Source organism: Schistocerca nitens, unplaced genomic scaffold, assembly GCF_023898315.1.
Source record: "Schistocerca nitens isolate TAMUIC-IGC-003100 unplaced genomic scaffold, iqSchNite1.1 HiC_scaffold_370, whole genome shotgun sequence".
Taxonomy (NCBI): domain Eukaryota; kingdom Metazoa; phylum Arthropoda; class Insecta; order Orthoptera; family Acrididae; genus Schistocerca; species Schistocerca nitens.
Window position 1 is genome coordinate 10,001 of NW_026045904.1, and position 7,500 is coordinate 17,500.

At 45.8% G+C, this 7,500-nt stretch overlaps 1 pseudogene; it reads left to right on the forward strand.

The window, feature by feature from the left end:
* The window catches only part of LOC126229270 (large subunit ribosomal RNA), a 2,973-nt pseudogene extending 2,736 nt beyond the window's left edge, over positions 1 to 237 (forward strand).
* The last annotated feature ends 7,263 nt before the right edge of the window (positions 238 to 7,500 follow it).

Here is a 7,500-nt window from a genome sequence, read left to right on the forward strand (position 1 = left end):
GAATCCGACTGTCTAATTAAAACAAAGCATTGCGATGGCCCTAGCGGGTGTTGACGCAATGTGATTTCTGCCCAGTGCTCTGAATGTCAACGTGAAGAAATTCAAGCAAGCGCGGGTAAACGGCGGGAGTAACTATGACTCTCTTAAGGTAGCCAAATGCCTCGTCATCTAATTAGTGACGCGCATGAATGGATTAACGAGATTCCCGCTGTCCCTATCTACTTCCTATCTCGCAGTGGACGCACGCGCGTGTTTTCGGGTCCCGCGTCTTAGTTGGTTTCACCGGGAAAGAGTGCTGCGATCGGGATGAAATTTGGCATAGTGCCTCAGTGAGTGTTCGTTCCTAACGTGTGTAAATGTGAAGGTCGTACGCCTAGTAGGTAAATAGTTACAGTAAGTTTAGTGAAAATACTTTGTGCCGCGTCTGGAAGCAGCCCCTGCCTGTGCTTGGCGCTACGCCTGTAGCGCTGACCGCGCCGTTGCGGTACCACTTTTTTCTCTGTTTAATTAGACAATTATACAGCGATCGCGGAGAAATTTTGCTCACAGCAGCGCCTATACATTTTACTCATTCTGTGTAAATTTTATTGTAATGCGACAAGTCGCTTTTATGCGACGGCTGTTTTTGTGAAAAGCGCATTTCCAGCTGCAATGCGCAAATCGTGTAGATGTTCACACAATGTTTTAAGTATGTAAAAATCCTTCGTTACGCTTGAAAAGTCAGTCGGCGCTGCAATGCACTACCAATAGTGGTACAGTGAAGTTTGATTCTATTTGCTCAAATAGTAACGGAGTAAAAAATATTTCCATCGCGGTATGTACTTCCGTGGCATAGATAAAGAGATTGCCTACTGATGTATATAACAAGTGTTCAACATCAATCCGAACCACACTACTGGACGCTGGAGATGTTGCTGAGAAACTGTGGAAGGGACCGTCACAGTAAGTAAGCGGCATTGCAAAATTTTCTGTTGCTCTTGTGTCTGTCAGTGCGTATCCTTGAAACTCCTTGCTCAGTGGGACTCGGATTCACTTCACTGACAAACTGTTTTAGGTACAATCGACCTAAACAGATAAATTGGAAGCGCATACCTTGTCCTCTCAGAAAATGTATGTAGTTTTGTTGTGTGACGCACATTTGAAGAAATATAATTGCTAACGCAACGTCGTGCGTTCGCACTCGCACGTTTTCTGTAGAATCACTTGCGCGGTGAAAACAGGAGATTTGCAGCCCCCACTCTGTTAGGAGTATCCTCTAGAGTATAGTTTCTCGTAGTGTGGTCCTTCGCCTTCCCTAGTATGTTTTCTGCTCTATTGTGTAATGCATAATTTCAGAAATAAAACCGCTGACGTGAAGTGGTGCGTCCGCTGACGTGCCGTTCTGTAGAAACTCCCCGCGCAAATCGGGCACCCTGCAGCCTTCACTTCAGTTGGCAAACGTCTGTAGTGTATAGGTTTCTTTAGTATAGTACATTATCCTTCTGAATATTTTTGTTATGTGATGAATAATTTCACGATATAAAACTGCCACTGTAAAGTCGTGCGTGCGCCGATGCGCCGTTCCTTAGAACTCCCACGCGTCGACAAAACCGGCACTCTGCAGCCCCCAGATTAGTTAGAAAATTCTGTATGGAATAGTATGTTGTAGTGTACTCCTTGCTCTTTTCGAAAGTGCTTTCAATGTTCCTGTGTGATGGACAGTTTAAGAAATAAAACTGCCAATGTAAAGTCTTGCAAGTGCCGACGCCCCGCTCTGTAGAAACTCCAGCGTGGTGACAAAACCGTCGGTCTGTAACCCTCATTGTACTTAGCAAGAATCTTTAGTGTATAAGGTCCTTTAGTTTGCTCTCTCCATGTCCTGAATATGCTTGTAGTTTTGCTGTCTGACTTATAACCTAAGAAATAAAACTGTGAAAGTAAGATCGTGTGCGCTCCTACGCGCTGTTCCCTAGGAACTCTCACGCTGCGACAAAACCGGCGTTCTGCAGCCCCCATATTAGTTAGGAAAATTCCGTAGAGATTAGTTTCTTGTAGTGTACTCTATGCTTATTCCGAATCTGCTTCCAAAATTCTTGTGTGATGAATAGTTTTAGAAATATAACTGTCAATGCAAAGTCGCGTATGTACCGACGCCCCGCTCAGTAGGAAATCCTGCGCGGTGACAAAACCGTCGGCTTGCAGCTCTAACTTTCGCTAGTAAAAATTCTTTAGTGTGTAGGTTCCCTAGTGTGCTCTATTCTCCCATTGAATATGCTCCTAGTTTTGTCGTGAGACAGATAATTTAAGAAACATAACTGTCAATGTAAACTTGTGCGTTCCCTAAAAAACTCTCACGCGGTAACAAATCCGGCGCCCTGCTGCCCCCACATTAGTTAGGTAAATTCTGTAGTAAATAGTTTCTTGTAGTGTGATTTATGCTCTTTTCGAATATGCTCTCAACTTTCCTGTGTGATGGATAGTTTGAGAAACAAAACCGTCAATGTAAAGGCGGGCGTGCGCCAACGTGCGTTTCTGTAGAAACTCCAGCGCGGTGACAAAACCGTCGGTCTCCCGCCTTCACCCTAGTTACGTAAACTCTATAGTGTGTAGGTTCCTGTAGTGTGGGTCATCCACCTCACAAATATGTTTTTAGTTTAGATGTGGTGCGCATAGCCTAAGTGATATAGCTGTTAAATTTGTGTAGTGTGTGAGCCACGCGTCCTTCTCTAGAGACTCTCACACGGCTACAAAAGTGCGTGTCTGCGGTCCCCACCTTAGCTGGAAAATTCTGTAGCTATAGGGTTTTGTTGTTCAACTCATGCGCTTTCGAAATGTGTTTGTAGTTCAGCTGTAGGATAAGTAGTATAGGAAATAAAATTATTATTGTAACGTCGTACGTGCGCCCACGCGCCGTTCGGTATAAACTCCCGCACGCTCCATACTAGAAGCGACGCCTCCCTCTGCCCAGCTCAAACCAATATCAGAATGCGGGGCTAAAAAATAGCCGCGAATTGCGGAGCCCTGGCGCACAGCAGAAGTCAGGTAGCCATAGAAATACTCGAAGGCCGCAACAGCGAAAGCGGTCGCGTGCCACAGCCGTCCAGGGCGCGAGAGGCTCGTCCCCAGCGGAGCAGTGCATGCCTGCTCCAAGGCCGCGCGCCTAGGCTCGTCCCCAGCGCGGCAGCTGCTCGTCGCGCAGCGCACGGCAGCCGCTGCTAACGCACCGACCTAGCTTGGCGTCAGGAAGGCGGCCAGCCCCAAGATGGGCCAAAATAAGGACGCAGATATAGAAAGTAGTGCTAGAAAAAGCACACAGGTTACAGCCATGACAACCGAAATAGCCGAAAAGTCAAAGACAGGTGATTTGCAAACAATGGTAGAAATGAGGGAAGAACTAGAAGCATATATGTTCAATGAAAACAACAGGATAAACAATGTTCAAAAGAAATTCTTGTTAGGGAAAATGGCTGCCTATGAACAGATACTAAGGAAATACGAGATGGAAATAGCGCAGCTGAAAACAGAGCTGAAATGCCTGAAGGATTCTCCCCCAGTAACACAACAACCACCTGTGAGCTATGCCACTGCAGTCAGCGCAAGCAAAGCCAAATCTGATATAAAACCTACGCCCAACCAGACCCCAAAAGTCCTTTTTTTTAGACCAGCAGATGGGAAACAGCCAGAGAAAGAGCTACAGGACACCATAAAAGACATAGTTAAAGGAACGCTGAAGGACGTCAAGATCACGAAATGTAGGACTCTGAAGGGTAGTGGTGTCATCTTAGAGGTGCCTAATGACGCTGAAGCAGAGAAAATAAAGAACTGTAGGGAAATAGGCGACTCAGGGATCACAGTAACTGACCCCAGGAAGAAAAACCCAAGGGTGATCCTGTATGATGTCCCAAGACAAATCAGCGACGAAGAACTGGCAACGGAGCTATACACAAGGAATCTTTCTTCAATAGGCGGCACAAAGGAGGGAGCTCAGACAGGAATAAGAGCACTATTTAAAACAGGCCCAAGGAACACAGATACTGTAAACATCGTCCTGGAAATGGAAGCAAAGTTTTGGCATCACCTGATGGCACAAGGACGAGCATACATAAACTGTACCTCTCACAGGCTGCAGAAATTCAGCAAGGCGACCAGATGCTACAAATGCCATGGTTTTGGGCATACAACACAAACGTGCAGAAGTGCTGAAACAATCTGTGGGCACTGCGCGGCACCAGGACATAGCATTAAGGAATGCTGCAACAGGAACAAGGCACCACAATGTGCAAACTGTAAGCACTGGAAGAAGCCACACGACCACTCAGTGATGGACAAAAACTGCCCCGAATATGTCAGATTCATGGCGAAAGAAGAACAAAGAACTGAATATGGCCAGTAACACTTCTACGCCACAGTTCCCAGGTCGACAGGCAGATGAGGTGAACACAAAGTCCAGCACCCTCAAGTTTCTCCAAATAAATGGGCAGAGATCCAAAGTAGTACCTAGTCAAGCATCACTTAAGATGGAAGAGGAAAACCTTGATATTGTTCTTATCCAAGAGCCCTATGTAACGGAAAATAGAATTAAAGGATATCCTCTAGGTTTCCGCCTAGTCTACAGCAGCAACCATGGAGTACCGAAAGCAGCCATAGGAATACGAAACACAAACTTGACCATTCTGCAAATAACCTCCCTTTGTGATGCTCATACCGCTGTAGCTGCAGTAACTGGCGACTTTGGAGAAATATACATAATAAGCCTGTACTGCCAGTTCCATACCCCAATTGATGAATATTTACATCGACTAGATACGATCATACACGAAATCCAAGGAAAAGCTATCATAATAGCAATGGATGCAAATGCCATGTCACCACTATGGCACAGCCAGGACACAGATGAAGCAGGAAGAAAACTAGAGGATCTCATCTTCCAACATGGCTTAACTGTATTAAATCGAGATTCACCACTAACAACTTTCAGTGGGCCAGCTGGGGAAAATAACATCGACGTAACTCTTTGCTCAGCAAACATGTCAGGGATGGTCTCTAGATGGACGATTCAAGAGGAATGGACCTCAAGTGACCACAGGGCGATCACGTTTGAGATCTCAAAACAACAAAGGGAGAGGGCCACAGAAGAGCTACTGAGATACAACACCAACTTTGCAAAATGGCAAGTTTTTGACCGCCAGCTGACAACCAGAGTGGAAAACTGGCCAAATGCAGCAGGAACAAATGCAAATGATAAAGTAGACCTCCTACAAACAGCAATACAAGAGAGCTGCAGGAAGGCCATGAGAAGAAGAACACGGCTAAAAAATGCTGTACCTTGGTGGAATGAAACACTGACAAAAATGCGGCAGGACACAGTTGCAGCTCGACACCGGCTCCAGAATGCACGGCGTGCAAATCGTGAGACAGAAATACTGGCAGCAAAGGCAACATACAGATGCACCAAAAATAAATATAACAAGGAAATTACGAGAGCAAAGACAGATACGTGGAAAAAATGGGTAAAAGACTGCAATGGCAATGACCCATGGAAGCTGACTGATAGAATCCTTCGCCCTAAATATGGCACCGAAACTGTCCTCAGCAACGTAAAAGTGGCCGGACGAGGCCCTACCATGACTTGGCAGGAAACAGTGAAAGAACTGTTGGATAACTTACTACCGGATGACGACCCAGAGGAGGACACAACACAGCAATCAGCCGTGAAGGAGCAAAATATAGTGTACCACAACGAAGAAAATGAGCCAGACTTCTCAGTACAAGAGATAGAGGCTGCAGTGAAGGCATGCAGACCACACAAAGCCACAGGACCAGATTGCATAGATGATGCCATGATAAAGCGTGTGTGGGAACACAATCCTGCACTCCTCATTGACACCTACAACAGCTGCCTTAGAGAGTCCACCTTCCCAGACAATTGGAAAATTGGAAACGTCTGCATATTACTTAAGTCTATCACAAAGCCAAGGGATGAGGTGAAATCATATCGTCCTATCTGCCTGCTCCCTATACTCAGCAAAGTATTAGAAAGGCTAATAGTGACCAGGCTGGATAAAAGGTATGAAGAGTCAGGACTGAAGGCAACAAACCAATTTGGTTTCAGAAAGGGTGCATCCACAGAAATGGCAATCAGGCAGGTTGTCTCCAGTGCAAACTGTGACGAAAAATATGTTGTTGTCATCTTTGTGGATATAGCAGGCGCTTTCGACAATTTGTGGTGGCCAAGTGTAATGAGGCGACTTAGAGCGATGCGCTGTCCCCAAAACATGTACCACCTACTAGAAAACTACTTTAAGAACAGGAAGGCCACTGTCTACAGCAACTCTGGATCAGTTACGAAAAACATCACAAAGGGCTGCCCACAAGGTTCTATATGTGGCCCCTTTCTCTGGAACCTTGTATTTGACGAAGTGGTACAACGGAAAGATGGTGAGCAGTGGGATAAAGTGGCCTACGCAGATGATCTAGCCATCATCATAAAAGGGAAGAGTAGGTCGCAGCTCGAAGAGAGAGGTAAGATAGCACTACAAGCTATAAGCGAATGGACCACACAAAATAAACTAGGGATCTCCAAACAGAAAACGGTAGCCATAACCATCAAAGGTAAATTTGATAGAGAAAGACCACCCAGACTTGAACTTGATGGGGAAAGAATTAGGTTTGTCCAGGAACATACATACCTTGGCATCACACTTGATGAAAGGCTCCTATTCACCCCCCATGTAAAAAATATCCAAAAGAAACTATCTGCCGTTTCTGGCGCTCTCACAAGAGTAAGTAGATCCGAGTGGGGGCTGCAAAGGAAAACCCTGCGACTAATATACCAGGCACTTTGTTTATCTGTCTGCAAGTACGGTGCAGCAGCATGGGGAGACCGTACAAAACACAGGTACACCAGGAAAATACTAATGACGATACAAAGGCCATTTTTGTTGCAGATGACGAGGGCCTGTCGAACGGTGTCGACAGAAGCATTACAGACTCTCACAGGATGCATGCCTCTAGACCTGGAAGTGGTGAAAGCAGCCATGATGTACCATGCTAGACATGGAATTGCTGGATCAGTGGCAGGTCTTGAGGTTCCTAGAGTTCCTGCAGGACGAAACCATAGATGTAAAATGTTAGAGGCAATTAGTTCTTTGTTACAGGACGAGTGGCAGGCCAGGTGGAGTCACTCAGACAATGGCAGAGAAACTTACAACTGGATACCAGAAGTTTCCTTGTGGCAGACAGAGTGGCGTCGAGACACAACTCCACCCTACTCCGTAACATGTCTGCTCACAAACCATGGCCTAAAGAAGAGACTACAAGAACTAGGCATAGAGAACAACGGGAACTGTGTATGTGGAGCAGAGGAAGATGTTAACCACATATTGTATGCCTGCACAATATATACAGAACCCCGAGAGCAGCTAACTGCAGCAGTGGGTCACGAATCTCTATTGAGGAAGGAATCACTGCTGCAGACACAGGAGAACTACTCAGCCTTGAAGACCTTTGCTGAGGAGGTTT